The sequence below is a fragment of the Bufo bufo genome, chromosome 1, assembly GCF_905171765.1.
Source record: "Bufo bufo chromosome 1, aBufBuf1.1, whole genome shotgun sequence".
Classification (NCBI taxonomy): Eukaryota; Metazoa; Chordata; class Amphibia; order Anura; family Bufonidae; genus Bufo; species Bufo bufo.
The window spans coordinates 428,266,031-428,290,072 of NC_053389.1; positions in this window are offsets into that span (position 1 = coordinate 428,266,031).

Genomic DNA, 24,042 nt, shown 5'->3' on the forward strand with positions numbered 1-24,042 from the left:
GTGAAAGCTGGAGCAGGTTTACTATGTGAATTTACTCAAACCATGGAAAGATAGGAAAACCTGTACAGAAGATAGCCCGCGGCCGGGTTTTGGAGGAGAAGAGGTACCAGCCCCTCTGTCTTATGCAAGAGAGGCGGCTGCCACAGTAAAAACTGCTGACAGACTCTCCTCCTGGGCCTTCTGCCATACCTCCTGTTGTCTCACCTGTCTTATCCCCAGCATCTCCTACCTCACTGCCTGCTGCTGTCTCTGCAAGATGGGGTCTGTGTTTGTCCCAGCCTATTTTGACCATTCTTACTGGACCTGTCTGACCCTGAGCCTCTCTGATCATCTGTATCGCACTACTATCTGATACTGGCTTCTGACCACGCTTCAGCTTCTGGCGCTGACAATCATCATCATCTGCTGCCTTTACTCCAGTCTTCTCTGCAATGCCACTTCTCACCACTATGTCTGCTATTGGACTCAGTTCACACTAACTGCGGTTCTAACTGTAACTTTAGCTATTGGAGCGTTACCTGCTATCTGACTGAGTGAGTCAGCTGTCAAGTATATTAGCTAATGCTGTAGTTAGTACTTGATTTACTTTCTTGCTGTGTTATGTCCTTTTTCCTGTGATGGTGCTGAATAACACCCTAGGGGTTAGTGGCTGCCATCCCTTGGTTGACACAGAGAATCTACACTCTCTGGCTTGACCAGTGGGTCCCATGTGGCAAAGTTATTACCATGTGGGAAATTTTTCTTTTTTTTTGTGCTGCTGAAAGAAATTATTTAATTGGAGACAAAGAACTACTAGTCATAAAAATGGCCTTTAAAGAATGGTGTTATTTATTAGAAGGAGCTCTTCATCCTGTAATTGTCTTTACTGACCATAAAACTTTGACTTATATTCAGATGACTCAGAGGCTCAATCCCAGACAAACTCGATGGTCACTGTTTTTTGCACAATTTAACTTTCAGCTTTGATGTTTCTGATGTCGAGGATGATCCACAACACATAATTTATCCGTACAGATGCATTTCGGTGGCACCTGTCAAACTGTCTGAAGTACCCATGGGTAAGGTTTTTGTTCCTGAAGCCCAACATATTACATTCCTTCAATGGGGACATGCCTCCAAGACTGCCGTTCATTCTGTAGTTCATTCTGTAGTTCATTAGTGGTGGTCCTCCATGAACAAATATTCAACACTTTAACTCTTCTTGTACCCTATGCACCCAAAATAAGGGTGGTAGTTGAGCATTTCTCTAAAATGGTGCATTTTGTACCTCTACCTGGTCTACTTCTGCTTCTCATCTGGCTGATCTGTTCCTGCTCCATATCTTTAGATTACATGGGTTTCCTTTCTACATCGTTCGTGATAGGGGTGTACAATCCACTTCTCATTTTTTGGAGAGCATTATGCAACCTACTGGATGTTACATTAGATTTTTCTTCAGCCTATCATCCTCAATCTAATGGACAAGTGGAGCAGATCAATCAAATCCTCACTGAATTCTTGCAGCCCTTCACTAATGCTCATCAAGATAACTGGGTCGACCTCCTGCAATGGGCTGAATTTTTACACAATAATCACGTCTGTGATGCTATAGGTAAATCAAAATTTTTTTGTTGTCTATGTTCGCCACCCTAATATTCCTCTTTCAGTGTCTAGTTCCTCTGGGGTACTGGCTGCAGATGACTATATTTAAGAATTCTCCAAGATCTGGTTGGATACCAGGAACTCTCTTCAAAAAGCTGTGGGTGAGATGAAGAGAAACACAGATAAGAGATGCAGTAATCCTCCTAAATTCTCACCTGGAGACAAGTTATGGCTCTCCTCTAAGAACATTCGTATCAGGCTTCCATCTTATAAGTTGGCTTCTCGCTTCCTGGGTCCTTTTCCTGAGAAGATTAGAGATAATTAACCCTGTGTGCTTCAAAATCCAACTGCCAGCATTTTTTCCTAACTCTTTCCATGTTTCATTATTCAAGCCTGCTGTATTTAACAGTTTCTGTAAAGGTACCTCTGGGAAACCTCCTCCAGTCACTACAGATGATAATTATATGAGATCAAGGACATTCTGGACAAAAAAAATTGTCAGAGGTAAAACATTCTATTTAGTTGACTGGAAATGATATGGTTCTGAAGAGAGATCCTGAGAACCTAAAGACAACATCGATGCTCCTCTTCTCAAAAAATTTGGTCCAAAGAGAGGAGGACAAGGTGTAGGGGAGGGGGTATTATTAGGCATGGGCCTTTTGCCATACCTCCCTTTGTCTCATGTGTCATATCCTCAGCATCTCCTGCCTTAATGCTGTCTCTGCCAGATGTGGCAGGTGTGTGCCTGCCAGACGTGTCCTCCGGCCATTCTGCCTCAGTACTCCGTCCCATGCTGGCACCCCATAGGGGCATGTGCCTGCCGCTTTCTGTCATTGATGCTTCTAGGGGTGCGTGCTTCCTGCCTCCCAGCACGGCCCCTGGTTGGGGTTACAAGGTAAAATAGCAGCCTCCTCTTCCAGGAAGATTCCTGAGCGTTGAGTTACTATGAGTAATAGCAAAGGTGTTCTGTTCTGATCTTCTGTTTTTGACCCAGACTGTTTGACAACTCTGTTTGCCCACCGCCTGTATTGACTACTGGTCCTGTCCGACCCTGAGCGCGTCTGATCCTCTGTAAAACACTACTATCTGATACTGGCTTCTGACCTCTGGCTTGTCTCTGACCACACTTCAGATCTGCCTCTGACAATTATCATCATCATCATCATTATCTTCTGCGTTTATTCCAGTCTTCTCTGCAATACCACTTCTCACCACCGTGTCTGCTTTTGGACTATTGGAGTGGTACCTGTTGTCTGACTCTGTGAGTCAGCTCTCAACCATATTAGCTATTCCTGTAGGCAGTGGTTCAGTTTCTCTCATTCTGCATTCTGTACTATTTCCTGTGAGAGTGCTTAATAACACCTTAGGGGTTAGTGGCTGCCACCCCTTGGTTGACACAGAGAATACACACTCACTGGTCGCAACAGGGTCCAAGGAGCCCACAATGACATATCCAGTCTTATAAAAGTGGTGGGGAGGGTGAGGACTATGATGATTGTGTGTTGAACAGAACCTGGGAGCTGGATTGGGGTAGGGAGGAGGAGGTGACATCATAAGAGGAGGGTAGTGGCTGCGGTGGCAATAAAGAGCAGAGACAGCATACGGCAAAATCCTTCAAAAACTTCTAGGGACAGATTTGATTCTATTTTTTGTCAGGTCAGGAACTGGTAATGCTGCTGATGCTGTGGCGTAGGCCCAGGCCAAGCAAAATATGCTAGGCCCAGGCTAAGTTCAGCTGTGGAAGCAACTCTCATATGTTTTTTGTTCACATAGCTAGCACCCTAAATCAATGCTGTGTGCAAGATCTGCAGTTTGAAAATAAGCTGTGGGCATTCAAACATAAACACTGTAATCTTACTGAGGGTTGTCAGCTTGGGAGGTGGCATTGTCACACCTAAATAGCCAAAGTTGTCCTCCACCAGTATACAAAACATCAATTTTTGACTGAGGCCGATGAATAGATCTGCCATTACTGATGGTGCCTCATCATGCCACTGCTGCTATCTGCCTACCTACCATCATGTTTGTACCATAAACCTGCTACTGGTGGCACCACTGCTGCACCACTACTCTTGCTGCTAATCCCCATACTGCCACTACACAGCAGCTGCTACTACTACCCAACACTGCTGCACACACCTCAAATGCATTGTCTGTTCCATGTTGTGCTGCTACTGCTGGTGCTATTATTGCTGTCATTATTACCCCTACCCACCTTACCCCATTAAAGTTTTGGACACTTGGTCCCAACAAGCCAATTGTTTTTTTTCCCCCTGATAATACCATGTGTGTTTAAACACCATCTGCCCCCAAAAATGGACAGTTTTCCGAACATTTTTAATTTTAAAAAGTGATATAAAGCTGAGGGCACAGAGTTTTTTTGTGTTTTTAAACGGGCTGTTTGTTAATGCCACCTACCAGGCATTTACCCATAGCTATATATATGTCAATGTCTCTCTGACTCTATTTACTATTGCTATTATTGAGAAAAAGAGCTTAAAAAGGTGAGGGAAAAAAGCAAGAGAAGAAAAATTAAAAAGACAGAAAATATTATTCAGTGGAGACCTCAGTGTCATACCCCAATTTTCATGCCAATCAGAGCAGTTTTGATTTGGGCCAGAATTTAATTTTTTAACCCCATTCTGTAGTATTGGGCCCAAAATAAATTTTGAAAAATTCACTCATATTTACTCGTGTATGTCTTACATACTGTATTTGAATTGCACATGTATGCACACTCCTTTGCATTGCAGAAATTTGCCACAAACCTACTACATATAGAGAATTCAGCATATTTAAAAATGCTTAGTTTACCCTAAAATAGATGCAGATTTTTTTCCCTTGCAGTATGTGATTATTGTTAACACCTCATTCACTTGTATTGTATATTACGATGTTGATGACTTTTTTCCAGATAGGCGCTTGTGATAGCAGTAATGTTCGAACCATATATGATTCCATGAATTTAGAGAAGAGTGAATCGATTCATACAAATCAATTCTTTCATCAAACAGAGTTCTTGAGCAGTGAGAGGCTGACCCTACTTTTCCAGATGCTTCCCACTCACCCTTGATTGACAAGACATCTCGCCTGGGCCTGGCCCTGTCAATCTTGCACCTGTTCCATTACTGTGAGCAGTGGAGAAGCTACTACCAGGTGAAATGTTTGGCTCAATAGGTGCCTCTGGAGCAGCAGGGCCAACCACTTGATGCTCAAGGACTTTTTAAATGAATTAATTGGTTCATATGCATCTATTCACTCATCTCTATATGGGTTATTCACTTAATTGGTTTTCCTCTGCATACTGCATACTTTTACCTCAGATCTCTCCTTAAGATTTTTCTGGTGCCTCCTTTCATGCTGTCAGGAAGTGCTGGGAGCAGTGTTTACACGGTGTGTGCCCTCACAGACACGATGACCCAGACAAATCACCAGTAGACAGGAACGTTTGATCCTCCAACAAGCATAAGCAGCTCTCACATTTTCATTGTCCACCATCCAGACACAGGTGACATCTTCATTACACACCCTTATCTCTACCCAGACCATTAACAGATGCTTCGTAGTAGGAAATTTGGTGTCATGGTGCCCATTATGTGTCTTCCCATTGACAGCTATTCACCATTGACTTTGTTTTCATTAGTGTTCTGAATGAGAAACCTTGATTGTTATGAAATGGAATTGTATTATCTTTAGCGCCAAATTCAGGTTCTGTTTAGGATCTCATGACTAGAGTTAAGTGAATAGGGTTCGGATTGCTGTATCTGAACCCGATTCTTTTAAAAATTTTATTAAGAATATCAGCTCCATCCTACTGTAAAATGTATGGTGTCTGTGGAGGTCTATTTAAAGTTTCAGCAAATATCGCGAGACTTACTTAGTCTCGCCTCTATCACGTATCACTTTGTTTATTCTCATAAATTACTGTATCAAAATACTAAGCTGAACTCGGCTATGTGCCTCATTTACGAAGCCGAGTTCAGCTTTGTATATTGATACAGTAATTTATGCGAATAAACAAAGAGACACGTGATAGAGGCGAGACGAAGTTCGTCTTGAGATATTTTCTATAACTTCAGAAACACCTTTGCAGAGGCAATACATTTTACAGTAGGACAGAGCCTTTATTCTTAACATAGTTTTTAAAAGAATTGGGTTCGGATACAGTAATCCGAACCTGATTCGCTCAACCCAACTCAAGAGGTCAGGTTCAAATATGGTGGTCTCGTGTTGGGAGCATCAATGTTTGTCTTTGCTTTGGAGCAACACACTGCCTCAACTGCTGGTGTAATGATCTGGGGAGTCATTGCATACCAGTTGGTCACCCCTACTAGTGATACGAGGGACTCTAACATCTGAGTTATATGTGCAGGACATCCTGCATTCACATGTGTTGCCCCTCATGGCAGTGCTATTAATTGGCATTTTTTTTATCAGGATAATGCTCGCCCACACACAGAAAGGGTTTCAAAGGAAGGGTTCTGCCATATTGCAACACATCCTTGACCTGAACAGTCAACAGATTGATCGATAGTTATTAATACATTAGTAAGTGCCTTGGATTACCTTTGTCTACATGATAAATGCCATTTGCTGAAGTGAGACAACCTCTTTAATTCTATCATCAGAAAGATTAATAATGGAGAAAGACACAAGGACTTTTGCTAAAGATTGGCTTTATTTTAGAAGGCTATATCAATAAAAAAATATGAGAGATTTCAGTAAATTGTATTGATGTTGCATCTTTGCATCAAAGACAAGTACAGAAGCCACAATAATTTCCCTAGTATTCCATTATGACCTTTTCTGCAAAAATAAAACAAAGTTTTTAGTGAGGATTCCCCTCAATTCAAAGTCATTTACAAAATACAGTAATAGACTCTGCCTTGATTACTAATGCATTGTAGTAGAATTGTATTGAATTACTGATAGTTGTTAAAGCAAAGTTGTCAGTGTTTGTTTAGTGTAATCCAATATTCACAAGTATAGAATTATAAGTAGGATCCCCAACCTACTGGGAAAATATGGTTGCATGCAATGAGTTGTTAGGCTCTGTTCACATTTGTGTCGTAGATTCCATTGCCAATTTAGTCAATTTTGATTAAACTGAAACCATGATAGAGATGGGACCAACTTCTTAATTTGTCTTGTGCTTTTCAACATCTTTTGTATTGAATGGCTAACAGTAGAATCATTTAGGCAAGTACCATGAGTGAGAACTATAGGTAATCCTCCTATTATTGAGAAATATTGCATTCAGCTTCTTTCCATTCCTTAACCAGAATTCATACTGGGGAATGTAATGTTCTTTATACATAGAGGGTGTTCATCAGTTTCTAACAATGTATACTGCAGTTAGCTATAGGAACTATTTATAAAATGATGATGTTGCTAAATGGAAAATCTGTATTACTGTGTATAAATTTTTTTTTTTAAAAACTGTTCTGTGTTCCTGGAAGTGTTTGACTGACCATACATTTCTCCAGAATTGGCTGCTATGGGAGAAATGTGACTGACTACTCCTGATTCAGATAAATGGCCAATCATGTTATGTGTGGTCACCCTGGGACCACCAGGGAACATTGTTTTCAGTGCTGACTCTTCTATGGGGTCTTCTAACTGAACATATAGAAAAGAGTAGTCTTTTTGAGACAAGCTCTATAATGTATTTCTAAACATTTCCATTATACATGCTGCTAAAAAAAAATATACTTACAGGATGGCTGGATTTGATGCAGTCAAGACAAAACCAGGGACTTATGGTCTTTTCTCTAGATTTGCTACGACGTTTGAAATAATTTTCTGTAAAAATGGTATACAACAAGTAGATCAAAATAGGAGCAAACTGTATTAACTTTTTATGGCTGCATGATATGTTTAGAATGATTATCTAGTTGTAAATGTCATTGGTTAACATAAGCACTGACTACGATACAACAAACCAGTAATAAGGAAGGGTAGGTGGCATGTTCACTATAGATTTAATTATTAACAGTAAACCAAAGGCTTCATGCAATGTGAGGAATAAGTGAAAATAAGCAGAGCTCACTTAAGGAAATGGAATATTACTTTCCCCTAAGAGGCTGAAATATTGAATTTGAATAATTCATAATAATTAGTGATGAGCGAAGTTATGAAAATTTCAACTCAGCTGCTTTGCCGAATTTCACATAGAAAATTGATTTGTAATGAATTACTTCATCACAAAGCGCATTCCTTTGTATATAGTCAGCGCAAAGACAGGGAATGGTGATCGCAATTCGCGACGTTCCTTGCGCCGTTGAACGCAGCATCTAAGATTATCCATTTGCTAGCGGAGAGACCATTGCGACCATCTTTATTAAGGACACCACATGAAATCTCATGAGGTGACGTGATGATGACATCTTGCTGGCCAGCCTGGTGAGATCACACGTCACCCCATGTGAGATTTCACGTGGTATATTTTATCAAGGTGGACCGCAACGGCCTCTCCGCAATCAAATAGATGAGGTATGTTTTTTTTGTTTTTTTTACTGCCATTTCAGGAAAAATAGATTCATTATCATGAAGTGGGAGGAACTTTGGCATGACAGCGAATAAATTTTTTCCTGAAATTCGGATTGAAGTCAATTTGTTTGGCTTTGATTAGCTCAACACTAATAATAATAATAATAATAATATAATTAAACTGGCTGTATGTGACTACGCCAAACTACAGCCACTTGACTTTCTACACTGGAAGAGATTTATTGTGACAAAGGGAATGTGTTCCCTATAATTTTCTCTGCCAGTTAAAACCAAATAATGACACATATCCTTTTATCTATCCTATTTTCTGAACATGATCAAGCTGGGTAATGCATTTGGCACACAAGCCACTTCTTCACTTTTGTTAGACCAATATTTTGTAGAATTTACATAGACCATATTCAACACATTTTAGCTAGGCCTCTTGCTTAATCAACATAACTCAAAGAGACACTTTTCAAAACTGCCTTGTGAGGACCAAAGAAGAACCAAACACCAAATAAATCGGACACAAAGCAAGTATGCTAGTTTTTGGGGAAAATGTATCCAGATTTTTAGTGCATTTTTCATAGTAAATCTACCCCCAATATCATACATTGTGCTCTTCTTCAAAATATTTTATTATTGTCTTCAACCGTCATGCATCACAACATTATGCAACAGTTATGCCAATATGGACCTTTGCAAAAAAAAAAATTACAAGCAAATTGCTATCTGTCCTTACCAGTATTTTATCCACTTCAGTCAAAACTAATTCCTATAGAGATACAAAGAAAAAACATTGAATTATTATCTCACAATTACTAATCTAATAACTACTTCCGGATTATCCTAAATGTCCTAAAAAAGAAGATCTGAAAGTAATGAAGGCACTGGTGTGGCTATCAAAAGGGCTTAGTAGTCTTAGTATTCAAGTATAGTTTTATGAAGACCAGAAGTACTTTGTTATTCAATTTGTGTGTAGTTTTTATCTTTATATAGTAAGTATATAGAGCTTTTAGTGCGCTAACATTTGTTGATCCTCCGTTAAACTTCTGTAAGCTCATCAATGTTTGTGTGATTAAGCAACACCTAATGCATCAAGATTTATATAAATATGGGCAACTTACTGAAACCTTAATTCTTCTAGGCTTACCATTACTCCACATGAGACGTTTTGGATGTCAGAGACAATGTTTTTGGCATTCTAAGAGTATAATAAAACATTATCCACATTAATATATGGCCTGTTACTCGATCACAATCAAACATACAGATCAATGGACTGCAATACCTTGTTTCTTCCACGTTATCATGTACAGTATCATCTTACCATCTTACATATACATATGAAGCAATATACAGTACTGTGTTTGTAACATCTGACTTTATTTTGGTTACGTTTTATTGATAATGGAAGGATCAAAGGGCAAAATCTTGAATTGACTGTTTTTTAGCTATTACCAAAATTTTAAGGCTATAAACATCTTCACAGTTTTGTCCCTTGATATCAACTGTGTTTGGTATTGCAGCTCAGCCCCATTCACTTGGATGGAACTTAGCTGCGCCCATGCCATGTGGCCAAGTAATGTAATGTCACAGGCCTATTAAGAAGGCATGGCGATCAGTGAGCACTGCAGCATCTTCAAACAGCTTATTGGCAGAGGTGGCAGGATTTGAACACCACCAATCAGACATTGATAACCTCTCCTAAGGCTAAATAATCACCATTAAATGCCTGAAAAATCTCTTTAATAAATCTAAAATGAAAACATAAAGCAACTTTGCAATATTGTAGGTCTTAAATAAAAGTTTTCTACCATTTTATTTCTATAGCTCCTATGCAGACTATGCATCTCCATGGTATCACACAACCTAACAAATTCCATATAGTCTGATACTGAAGTCACTATCTCGTCTATCTGTCCTCATCGTGTAGCTAACCTTTCAAATTAGCACAAACTCAAAGACAAATAATATGAGACTGGTAGACTATAGGATTACACTGCCCAGAATTTGTTATCTGCATAGAAGAATTTTTGCTTAATAATAATCCATAGCAATGCTGATTCATTTTTTTATATAGATTTATTGGCACAATGGTAGTAAAAGTATACATAACATTTTAATTTAAAATATTGTCTTTTTATTTATTCATTTTTTTTATTTTAACCTCTAGACCAGGGATGCTCAACCTGCGGCCCTCCAGCTGTTGCAAAACTAGATGTCCCAGCATGTTCGGACAGCCAACAGCTATTGTCCCACAGTAGGGCATTGTGGGAGTTGTAGCTTTACAACAGCTGGAGGGCCGCAGGTTGAGCATCCCTGGTCTAGAGGTTAAAATAAAAAAAATGAATAAATAAAAAGACAATATTTTAAATTAAAATGTTATGTATACTTTTACTACCATTGTGCCAATAAATCTATATAAAAAAATGAATCTTGACCTGCTCTTGACTGTTTCAGACATTTTTTATGAAGTAGCCCAATCAGCAAATAGTTGTAAGCTATAAACGCAGAATCACAGGTATGTAGACTTTTACATTTTGAGACTTACCACAAAGTCACTCAAGAAAGGAATTTCATCCTAAAGCAAGATAAAACTTGTTAGAATAATAAGACTTCAGAGATTTATGATAGGAAACATAAATTATTGTATATCCATAAATACATACTTTATAAAATACTATGATAATTACTATTACTAGTTCGTTTTTGCTTCTATTTACTAGTCATTCAAAGGGGTTGTCCAAAACAATGATAGAAATGGATGCAGCTCTCACCTCTGACTTTAATCCACGAAGCACGGAAAAAAGTCCAGAACTGGGCCTAATCGAATATCCAAAGTGGTTGTCCAGGATTTAAAAAAATCTACTCTTTTCCAGAAACAGTGACGTTTTTTGTCTATGGTCTTTGCCTGGTTTTAAGAATTCTGGACAACCTTTTTAAGACTGTTTTGTATTCATCTTGACAAGTCTATTAATTATATTTTATATAGCTAGGGCTAGTTGTAACACTGAGCGTATGTTCAAATGGTGGAAAACTGGAATTTATTGTTGCTTAATCCACATTCAAAACTCCACCAATAGTTTCCCTATTGACTTTAATGTTAAAATACCTTGTGCACACAGTGTAAAAATTTTAGTTTTCTCCAGTAGCTGATTTAAAAAACACTTGAGAAGTGACATGTTAATTCTTTGAAGCAGATTTGATTTTGGCCAATGAGAAAGCAGGAAAACCTCAACCTAAAAAATTATTTTAAAATACTTGTAAAAACTATTCTAAAACCACCACCATAATCTGTAACGAAAAAGGACCTGTTACTGATCTGGTACTGATTTTTCTGCTCTGGATTTTAGCCATGTGAACATGGGGTGAGACAAATTAATATATTATTATACAGTATATAGTATTAAATCCTGTGAGGACCCAGGGCCAATACGTCTAAGGCCGGGTTTATACTTTGTCTAATTGCACTTATCATTTTAAATAAACTGCAGTAATCCTTAAGGCTGGGTTCACACGGGCATGTGCGGGTGACGTGTGGGAACAGATGCGGGTGCGTTGCGGGAAAATGCACGAGTGCAAGTGTAAAGCGTTTTAATGCGTTTTGCACGCGCGTGAGAAAAATCGGCATGTTTGGTACCCAGACCCGAACTTCTTCACAGAAGTTCGGGTTTGGGTTAGGTGTTGTGTAGATTTTATAATAGCATTCTTAATACAGAATGCTTAGTAAAATAGGGATGGAGGGGTTTAAAAAAAATAAAAAATAATTTAACTCACCTCATCCACTTGTTCGCGCAGCCCGGCTTCTCTTATGTCTTCTTCCTTGATGATCTGTGAGGAAAAGGACCTGTGGTGATGTCACTGCACTCATCACATGGTCCATCACATGGTCCATCACCATGGTGATGGATCGTGTAATGGACCATGTGATGAGCGCAGTGACGTCACCACAGGTCCTTTTCCTCAAAGAAGAAGACAGAAGAGAAGCCGGGCTGCGCGAACAAGTGGATTAAGGTGAGTTTAATATTTATTTATTTTTTTAACCCCTCCATCCCTATTTTACTAAGCATTCTGTATTAATAATGTTATTATTTTCTCCTATAACCATGTTTTAAGGGAAAATAATAATGATCGGGTCCCCATCCCAATCATCTCCTAGCAACCATGCACGGAAATCGCACCGCATCCGCACTTGCTTGCGTATGCTTGCAATTTTCATGCAGCCCCATTCACTTCTATGGGGCCTACGTTGCATGAAAAACGCACAATATAAAGCATGCTGCGATTTTCACGCAACGCACAAGTGATGCGTGAAAATCACCGCTCATGTGCACAGCCCCATAGAAATGAATGGGTCCGGATTCAGTGCGGGTGCAATGCGTTCACCTCACACATTGCACCCGCGTGGAAATCTCGCCCGTGTGAAAGGGGCCTAAAAAGAAATGTAAATGTGACTTTATACAGTGCAAAGTAGGCAAAAAATACAAATATGGTTATGTTCTACTCACCACGATTTTTACCACTTTTGCAATGATGCCATCCTAATTTAATACAAAGAAATGATGAATGAGAATATAAATTTATGACATTTTACTTAGCCAAAACATGATAAAATATTTATTGGAAGACGACATCATGAACTACAATTAGCAAATCACTGTGCTATGTACCTATTGAAAGCACTCAAACAGAATATCAAGCCTACATATCAGTAGTAGATCTAGTAGTTCCACATCACATTTAGTACTTGGTTATATTCACATAGGTTTGCGTATAGGACAAGTCAAAAAAGCAGGTACAGATTTGGCTGTGTCTATTCCCATGTGATACGGCTTGTATGAATTTGCACAGTGCTATTTAATGACAGATTCATTAACATAATAGGGGGAACTATTTAGAGGTACACACCACCCCATACTTACACAGGATAGGTTGAAGATGGGGAGTCTTGACTTTACTGTCTAGACTAAAGAGGTATAATCGCAGGATTTTGTTTTGTTTATTTATTTTTATTTTTTTGCTGCGAGGCACTTTCTACTTTTTGCATGCCAGTATTAGAGCTAAACGTTCATGTGATTTAGTTGTATGATATGCATACATTTGATATATATATATATATATATATATATATATATATATTACTCACTATATATCAATGGAAGATATCATGTAGGCTTTATACTGTATGTGTTGGACAAGTCAATTTTGACACCTAGTGCAAGTATACCTAAAGCTGAAATATTCAATTTCTACATGACAATTAATTGCTACTATGGCAAAGATTATTCTGTTTCATTTTCAACCCCCTTAATATATTAAAATTCTCTGTGAAGTTATTCATAACATAGCAGGCTGTCTTACCACATATCCAAACAGTAAATTGGCAACTTGATCTGCAATTTGCTCAGCATTTTGAAGTGTGACTGTCTGTAATATAAGAAGTAGTGATGAGCGAAGTATTAAAATTCTTTATTTGGCTGCTTCACAAATTTTACCAAAAAATGTGCTTTGCGACAAATTACTTTGTCACAAAACGCATTCCTTTCTAAGAAGTGGGTGCAGTGACAGGGAGCGGCGATTGTACCCCTCAGATGCCACGTTCATAGCTGCTCGCGACATCTGACAATAATAACAGAATGTAAAATAAATAAAAAATTTTAATCATACTTACCTCATCCATTTGCTCATGATGGGCCTGCCACCTCCATCTTGATTAAAGACCTAGCATGAAAACTCACGCAGCCCGTGATGATGTCATCATGTCAGCCGGTGTGGTGATGTCATACATAACTGCTGGACGTAATTTTACCCAAGATCTTCAATCAAGATGGCTGCGGTCGGCCCATCGGGAGCAAATGGATGAGGAAGGTATGATTTATATTTTTTGTACTATTTCAGGGAAAATCGATTCGCTATCACGAAGCAGAAGGAAATTCGGCTTCACAGCAAATCGAATATTCCCTAAAATTCTGATCACTTAACACTAATAAGTTATAATGATGAACAAGGCGCTAATATCATTTTTGTCAACCTCTGTACTATAAGCTTTAGGCTGTTTCATGGCAGTATTTTCCACCACATTTTTATACATGAAAATAAAGACTAAATTTGTAGGTGAATGCAAACCATTGCATTAAACCCTGCATTGGCTGTAACATCCATGCACAGGAGACCTACATGGGGCTGACCAAGTGACCAACAGAATGTGTAACAATGGACATCTAGAGAGGGGACATCTGTTTCTCATGCCACATTTCTCCAACAAAGAATAGGAAGGGTCACCAAAAAATAAACAGTTTGCTGATGGGCAGATATAGTAAATTTGTTCACCTATGACTAGCATTGTTCTTATATCAAATTTCAAAAATGTAACCTACAGAATCAAATTATAAAAGATCATAATATGTCCCTATCCCATATGCTACTGTTATACTTTATTATTGACAATAACACATATATAAACAGTAATTACCACACGTGTTCCAAGAATGTTATCAATGGTGCAGCCAACTTTGCCCTGAAAAATAAAAACGGTCATTAGTATCTAATTGCTTAATATAAGTGATACATGTCAAAATTAGTATTAATGCTCTGCTTAGAGCACATTTCTATTTTATTGTCCGACTGGTACTTTTTTTCTCATTGTAGAACAGTGATAAAATTACTAAATCACTATAATAATGAGAATGAGTGATAGTAGATGTTAGAAACCTATTATTAACCCAAAAGAGTAGATCATATTATGTAACACACAATGGTTACAAAAACCTAAAGGTATTATATGTCCCTTTATTTTATTTTTTAAACAAAGGCTCTACATAGTGTACAATTGTTAAATAAGTCAATTTAGCAATGCCTGTCACATCAGTTCTGATCTCTGCTTCATGTTAACCTTTTATATGTAGGGAATGCCCACTCAACCAGTCACTGCTGGCTGAAAGAGCATTTTCTGTGTGTTGAGGGGATGCAAAAAGGAGAGAACGCTGGAGACAGTGAAGTGTCAGAATAGGGGTACATGGGATCGATAAGGTGAATATTAACTTATTTTATTACACCATGAGGATATTTTTTTATTTTTAAACAAAATACTGAAAAAACATGTTACAGAATATATCCCTATATTATAAAATATGTATATATAGAATGTATTTTTGTTGTTCTCTTCTTATAATAAAAATGGCACCAAGAAGTTTAAGCTTTGAATACGTTTCCAGGTAAATTGTGACTTATTAATTGGAAATGCTGACCAAATGATTGTTGGTCATCTGAATTACTTCAAAGTTTTTGATCAATATGACTGGATTGCCTATTGTCACTTTTGGAAACATAATTACTAATATCTGCTAATTTTTACATTTTGGGTTGAAATCCTTTTTATTGTCCAATCATTTGATCCCAAAAAAGTGACTAGTTCTTAATCAAGCATTTTACTTAAGGTGGTAAAGCCACTCTCAAACACATATAGTAAATAGTCATAAATCTTACCAGAAGTACATTCACTTCCTGTAGGAAAGCTTGGAACAAGGCTGCATTGTTACTGCCCTAGAAAGTTGTAAGTAGTAATATAAATATAAGAAAATACAAATACATTTAATATAGTACCATATGTATTGGCAAGCCATATAGGCAAATTTGCAGAATTCCACATTTCAGGACACTTGTTACATTTAAGAGACAAGAAAAAACGAACAGAAAGATGGAGAGAGAGAGAGAGGGAGAGAGGGAGATTGGAAAGAGGACTGACATCTTGAGCTATTCAAGGCTGGAGATACAGGTATTCTGTAGCAAGAGGTTCTGCTCTTGAGTTCTCATGATAGTACCTGACCCACTTTACTTTAGCAGCAAGTAATCCAACCTTAATTTTTTCTATTGGTTAGAGATCTCTTTTGATGCTTAGAGGCTTGGTGTCCCTATTATTATACTGATCTGTTATAGCATAGTATCAGAATTGTTGTGGGGGTGCTAGGGCTTACCATCAATAATCTGGCACAAAATAAGCTTTGTTTCTCATATTTGTCCTTTTAAATCAAGTGTGTTTAGCCTTTGAATGTGATGTAAAAAAGTATTTGTATTATGTATCAATTGGCCAAAACCAGTTGTTTCTAAAACCTTGATTTTTAAGGAAGGAAAAGGGATCCTTCAATTGCATTTTAGTGTTGGTTTTCCTAGAACTTCCACCAAATATAGTATGTGAACCCAACCCAGAATACAAGTCTTTAAAGAACAGTTAAGTTAGGTTAAGAAGCTTGAAAGATAAGGAAATCATACAGATATATGAAATATATATGAAAAATGTTTGCTGCAACTATGTATTTAACATGTTAAGTCTTTAGCTATATCTGTATTATATTAGTTCAAAATAATTAAAGACATACAATTATAATATCCCTAAAACATTGATTGTTAAAGACATTTCTAACTTTCAAGAACTCTTGTTATTTTTTTTTGGTTTATTATACCTGTGCAACCTTGTAATTGCAGAGGAGAGTAGCCAGCGTCTGGAGAAGGACCGGGGCATCATCCTGACAAAAGAATATATGATAAACATTAATAAAATGAAATATCATAAAATTAACAGACTAATATTTTATGCAGATAGACATCTTGTTTCTTCTTCTACCCATTTATAGTTAGTTTTCTTGTCTATTAAAGTTTCTTGCACTGTATATCATTTTGGAGTATCGCTATAGTCAAATGTTCTGATTTATACAACATACAGTAGCTGTTAAAACAACCAAGGTTTTGTCAACCAACTGCATCTATATATAATCCTACTTATAATAGCAGGGTGCAGTGGAAAGATTCTGATTTACACATTAGGTGAGAATGCCAGAAAGTGGTTTGAAACCATATTTCAATATTAAATGTTTTCTTTAATTATCCCCTCATGAAGCCTTTTTAACACTGTAATTATCTCCAATAGAGAACATATCAAACTACTGATCAGCCACAATGCGCCCAATCATTGTCTCAAGTGAGCAGTATGGCCACTTGAAGGCTTACTTGATAAGGATTAATAATGCAAATATGGAATAGTTGCTTGGTAATTTGAATGTTTGAAGTCTCTCAGGGGTGGATTGGAAATAGACCCTACAGGGAAATGTCCTAGTAGGCGATGCCCCAGGGGACCACCCAGCCCTCCTCTCTGCTGCTGGCAGTATACAAAATGAGCTTTCAACAGTAATTAATGCTGGGAGAATTAGGTATTCATGGATCTGGCCAGTGACCACTCATGCCCTCCTGAATTCAACTGCAGTGCCCACATCTCACCTCCTAAGCCCCCTGCTCCATATCTTAATCAAAGACAACTGGAGGAGGACATAAAATAGCAGCTATTGATGGCCACCACAGATGAACAACTTTTGGGGCAGTGTATTGTGCTGCACTTTGGTATTTTGTTATTTTGCGCTATGGTATTCTTGGCCCTGCCTACTTATGTTGTTCCACCTTCTGTTACGTTGGATCCACCTACAATATGGGGCAACTTGTAGTTCCCAGTCTTCCCCTGTCTATACTATTAGGTCATACAAGTTTAACCCCTTAAGGACTCAGCCCTATTTCACCTTAAGGACTTGGCCATTTTTTGCAAATCTGACCAGTGTCACTTTAAGTGCTGATAACTTTAAAACGCTTTGACTTATCCATGCCGTTCTGAGATTGTTTTTTCGTCACATATTGTACTTCATGACACTGCTAAAATTGGGTCAAAAAAGTTAATTTTTTTGCATAAAAAAATACCATATTTACCAAAAATTTTGAAAAATTTGCAAATTTCAAAGTTTCAGTTTCTCTACTTCTGTAATACATAGTAATACCCCCAAAAATTTTGATGACTTTACATTCCCCATATGTCTACTTCATGTTTGTAGCATTTTGGGATTGATATTTTATTTTTTGGGGATGTTATAAGGCTTAGAAGTTTAGAAGCAAATCTTGAAATTTTTCAGAAATTTACAAAAACCAAATTTTTAGGGACCACTACAGGTCTGAAGTCACTTTGCGAGGCTTACATAATAGAAACCGCCCAAAAATGACCCCATTCTATAAACTACACCCCTCAAGGTATTCAAAACTGATTTTACAAGCTTTGTTAACCCTTTAGGTATTGCACAAGAGTTATTGGCAAATGGGGATGAAATTTGAGAATTTCATTTTTTTGCCTAATTTTCCATTTTAACCCATTTTTTCCACTAACAAAGCAAGGGTTAACAGCTAAACAAGACTGTATCTTTATTGCCCTGACTCTGCCGTTTACAGAAACACCCCATATGTGGCCGTAAACTACTGTACGGGCACACAGTAGGGCGTAGAGTGAAAGGTGCGCCGTTTGGTTTTTGGAGGGCTGATTTTGCTGGACTGTTTTTTTGACACCATGTCCCATTTGAAGCCCCCTGATGCACCCCTAGAGTAGAAACTCCATAAAAGTGACCCCATCTAAGAAACTACACCCCTCAAGGTATTCAAAACTGATTTTACAAACTTTGTTAACCCTTTAGGTGTTGCACAAGAGTTATTGGCAAATGGGGATGAAATTTGAGAATTTCATTTTTTTGCCTAATTTTCCATTTTAACCCATTTTTTCCACTAACAAAGCAAGGGTTAACAGCCAAACAAGACTGTATCTTTATTGCCCTGACTCTGCCGTTTACAGAAACACCCCATATGTGGCCGTAAACTACTGTACGGCCACACAGCGGGGCGTAGAGTGAAAGGTGCGCCGTATGGTTTTTGGAAGCCAGATTTTGCTGGACTGTTTTTTTGACACCATGTCCCATTTGAAGCCCCCCTGATGCACCCCTAGAGTAGAAACTCCATAAAAGTGACCCCATCTAAGAAACTACACCCCTCAAGGTATTCAAAACTGATTTTACAAACTTTGTTAACCCTTTAGGTGTTGCACAAGATTTAATGGAAAATAGAGATACAATTTCAAAATTTCACTTTTTTGGCAGATTTTCCATTTTAATATTTTTTTTCCAGTAACAAAGCAAGGGTTAACAGCCAAACAAAACTCATTATTTATGGCCCTTATTCTGTAGTTTACAGAAACACCCCATATGTGGTCGTAAACCGCTGTACGGGCACACGGCAGGGCGCAGAAGGAAAGGAATGCCATACGGTTTTTGGAAGGCAGGTTTTGCTGGACTGGTTTTTTTGACACCATGTCCCATTTGAAGCCCCCCTGATGCACCCCTAGAGTAGAAACTCCAAAAAAGTGACCCCATTTTAGAAAGTACGGAATAAGGTGGCAGCTTTGTTGGTACTAGTTTAGGGTACATATGATTTTTGGTTGCTCTATATTACACTTTTTGTGCGGCAAGGTAACAAGAAATAGCTTTTTTGGCACGTTTTTTTTTTTTTTGTTATTTACAACATTCATCTGACAGGTTAGATCATGTGGTAATTTTATAGAGCAGGTTGTCACGGACGCGGTGATACCTAATATGTATACCTTTTTTTTATTTATGTAAGTTTTATACAATAACTTCATTTTTAAAACCAAAAAAAGTTTTAGTGTCTCCATAGTCTAAGAGCCATAGTTTTTTCAGTTTTTGGGCGATTATCTTGAGTAGGGTCTCATTTTTTGCGGGATGAGATGACGGTTTAATTGGCACTATTTTGGGGTGCATATGACTTTTTGATCGCTTGTTATTACACTTTTTGTGACGTAAGATGACAAAAAATGGCTTTTTTTACACAGTTTTTATTTTTTATTTTTTACGGTGGTCACCTGAGGGGTTAGATCATGTGATATTCTTATAGAGCCGGTCGATACGGACGCGGAGATACCTAATATGTATACTTTATTTTTATTTATGTAAGTTTTACACAATGATTTCATTTTTGAAACAAAAAAAATCATGTTTTAGTGTTTCTTTAGTCTGAGAGCCATAGTTTTTTCAGTTTTTGGGCGATTATCTTGGGTAAGGTATGATTTTTGCGGGATGAGATGACGATTTGATTGGTACTATTTTGGCGTACATGTGACTTTTTTGATCACTTTTATTACCTTTTTTGGGAAGTAAGGTGGGCAAAATTTCAATTTTCTCATAGTTTTTATTTTTTTATTTTTATGGTGTTCACCGTGCGGGGAAAGTAACATGACCGTTTTATAGATCAGGTCGTTACGGACGCGGCGATACCTAATATGTGTAGTGTATTTTATTTTTTTTTATTTTTATTCAGTGATGAATGTTTTTTTTTTTATCTTAACTTTTTTCACTTTTTTTAACTTTTTTTTTGACCCAGACCCACTTGGTTCTGGAAGATCCAGTGGGTCTGATGTCTGTATAATACAGTACAGTACAATATATATTGTTCTATACTGTATTTTACTTACACTGAACAGATCTATGCTTTCAGCATAGATCTGTTCAGCACCATGGACAGCAGGACGCCTGAGCAGGCGTCCTGTTGCCATGGGAACCTTCCCCGTCTGCTCAGAACTTCGCAGACGGGGAAGGGTAAGCACGGGGCTGAGGGGGGCTCTCTGGGGGCTCTCTCCCTCTCCATCGGGGGGCTGCAAAGGCACAGCAGCCCCCCGATGGAGAGGGAGGGAGCTCCCTGACCGACGACAGTTAACTTTTTCCATACAGCGGTCCGTACGGACCGCGGTATGGAAAGGGTTAAACGGCTGACATCTTCACAGATGTCAGCCGTTTATACCAGGGTGCCAGCAATGTGCTGGCACCCTGGTATCCCCACTAGACACCAACGATCATTCATGGGGAGGCGGGCGGGGGATCGCGATCCCGCCTGCCGCACCTCCCGCCTCCCGCACCGCCCCCACCGCATGCGACACCCCCCCCGCACCACCCGCCGGCATAAAATCGTGCAGGGGTGCAGGGGGGGGTGAAAAATATTGATTATAGGCACTCAAAAGTTTCTGATCCCCGCGGTCAGGGACCGCGGGCATCAGAAACTGCAAAAAGCGCAGCAAACCGCAGGTCTGAATTGACCTGCGGTTTGCTGCGATCGCCGACACGGGGGGGTCACATGACCCCCCCTGGCGTTGTCACAGGATGCCGGCTGAAGGATTTCAGCCGAAATCCCGTTCCGTTTAACCCCTCGGGCGCCGGAATACTGAGTTCAAGCTAGGACGTACCGGTACGCCCTGAGTCCTTAAGGACTTGGGAAATAGGGCGTACCGATACGCCCTGCGTCCTTAAGGGGTTAAGGTATAAATCAGGAAAAATAACTGCCTATCCATTTACCTCCTACTTTAGCCCAAATCTCTACATTTATTTTATTTATTAACTTTGCTTTTATTTACATAAAAAAGAAAATTATTAATTAGTGATGAATGAATTTGTTGAAATAGTTTTGTGTCTGATTCATGGAATTCTACATGAATCAAATCTTCCAATTAGCCTGAAAATTGATTTTTTTCCCGCAATTTATTTCCACTATCCCTTCATTATTTTTCTCCCACCCCCCCCCAAAAAAAATATGTAAGCTCTTGAACCCAATGAGAGTAATAGCAGATAATGTCAGAGTGACACTGACAAATGGGTAAACACACATTTGTAAACTGTGCTGTCAGTTTTATTTGCTGATGACTCATTTGCTTTTTCTGCCTAGCAACAGTTATATATTAGGGAGGAGGAACTGAGCTAGCTATGTGCAGGTGCTAAACACAGAACCATGGAGAAAAGCATGAGATAAAGTACTTTCTTATCCTGCAACCCTATATCTCAGAGTGGATTCATTATGTCACCTGCATTCTCACTACAACATTACAGTGTAATTGATGGAGTTAACAAACAGCATGTTTAAAAACACACTGCACCAAAGCAGGTGTTATGCTTTTCTTTATTAGAAAGCTTCCAAAAATTGTCCAGTGTTTAAATCCCCACTGTGTTATTGTAAAAAACAAAGGCTAGTTGGTACTAAATGTCTAAAAATGATGCTTTAACGGGGCAGATCCCTGTGCCTGTTAATACACATGCATGTTCATGTCATGATAAACAATGGCTTGTTCTAGACAAGTGTCCAAAAATTATGTGTTAACTAGAGCAGGATGCCCGTGCGCATTTATACTCATATAAGTGTTATTGGTCAGAAAAAATAATGGCTTGATCTGAATGAGCCTGGAAAAATGTTCCTTTTTAATTGGAAGCAGCAGCAGTATAGTGTGGATGTGGAAAGGGTAGAGTAATAGTGGCATGAGCAGCAGTAGCAGCATAGCATGGAACAGATAAGGCAGGATATCTGTGTCAGCTGTTTAGCGGTAGTAGGTAGTATTAGTAGTAGTACTGACGGCTATCTATCGGTAATGGAAGTGGCAGTAAGGAGATTTGCAGCAGAAGTGTAGAGTAGCAGCTGTGGTTGTGGCAATAGCAGCCATACAATATGGAACATGATGGAAATGAGATAAACAGTGGCAGTGGCATGATGGCAGCAGCAGCATGGTATGGAATATCATTGCAGGCAGACAGTGGCAGTAGCATGATGTTAGCAGACATATGGTACCATATATGATGGTAGGCAGACAGACAGCAGCAGTGGTGATAGCAGCATTGTTCTCAGATCGTATCCACCCTTCATTTATTTTGACAAAAGTGATGTTTTGTACACTGGTGGAGGATAACTTTGGCTGTTTGGGTTTCACCTGCTGAGTTGAAAACCATCTCTAAGATGACACTGGAGGCTGGACAAGGCAGCACAGAGAGAGCATCCTGGTTTAGTTCGAGCCACTGCCTATCCAGAATACACTGATGCCACAGTTGTCCATACTGACAAATCAGGTGGCCTCTTTGAAGGTCCTGAGTACAAGTCAGGTGTCTCTGATGAGCTGCCAGAGTTTGACCTAGAAACAACACATAATCCCTGCTGAGGTAGTCTGGTGCTTGACAAAATCATTTACTGCTTTACACTACGTGTACCACCTTGTCCACTTAGACTTAGTGGGAAGACCAGTCAGAATAGGTGACTGTTAAAGCTTATCTACTCCCTCCTATTGCTTAAATGTAATGTTTAACTTTATTTTTAATGGTGATAAAAAGATTACCACTAGTATTATATGGATGAAAAGATTTATTTATCTCAGATTACAACCACAATGTACTATAGTTATTTCAGTTACTTTAATTAGAAGCGTCAACTTATGAAATTTGCTATTAAATCTTACCTGGAAAAGTTGTTCAAGACAGTTTGGTTGTGCAACGGATGCAGCATCTGCACACAAAAAAATAAATAAAAAAGCCATTAACGTATCAACAAATCATTTGAGAATATAATGTTTTTTAGATAGCCCTTTGACTTTGTAAGCGATACAATAACTTTGTGAGATGCAAAGTAAGGGTGCACATACTATAGAGGAAAACAATGTATCTGCTATGGGGCTTCTAGATAAAGGGTTCGAGCCTCTGCCTAAGGCCCTATGAGATTCAGGAATATGTGCAGGACTCCCCTCTTCAGAGGAACTACATTGTTGGAAAACAAGTGGAAGGGAATTAGTCCATGGGTCATAGAAAAAAAATGGTTGTACAAAAGAAATCAGGCCTTCTGTGATGGAGCCTATTTTGATCTTTGCTATAGAGCCCCTTTTCATGTATGTATGCCACTTATGTCAAAAGTTTCCAAAAGTATGGAAAAGTGCATTCAGAGTGGTTCTCTATTTCTTTTTTAATTTGAATATATAAAATAACTCACCCTGTAACCCACATAGAGCAGCTAGAATAAAAACAACTGCGATTTTCATTTTGATGGTGATTCAGTCTCCAACTCCAAATGGAATAATAGAGGAATGGAACGCACATGTCTCTTTTTATAGGGTATACAGTTCAAAGGTTGCTTATCACACATTTGACTATGCCAATTGTACCCATATCCTGGTGAAAAAAACTATATTTAAATTTATTTTGTACTTATGATAATCTAATGGCATTAATCTTACAGTCCTTTGTTTTATCCCACTTGTGATCTACAAATCTTTGCTTTCACAAGGTTATGTGTTAATATTCT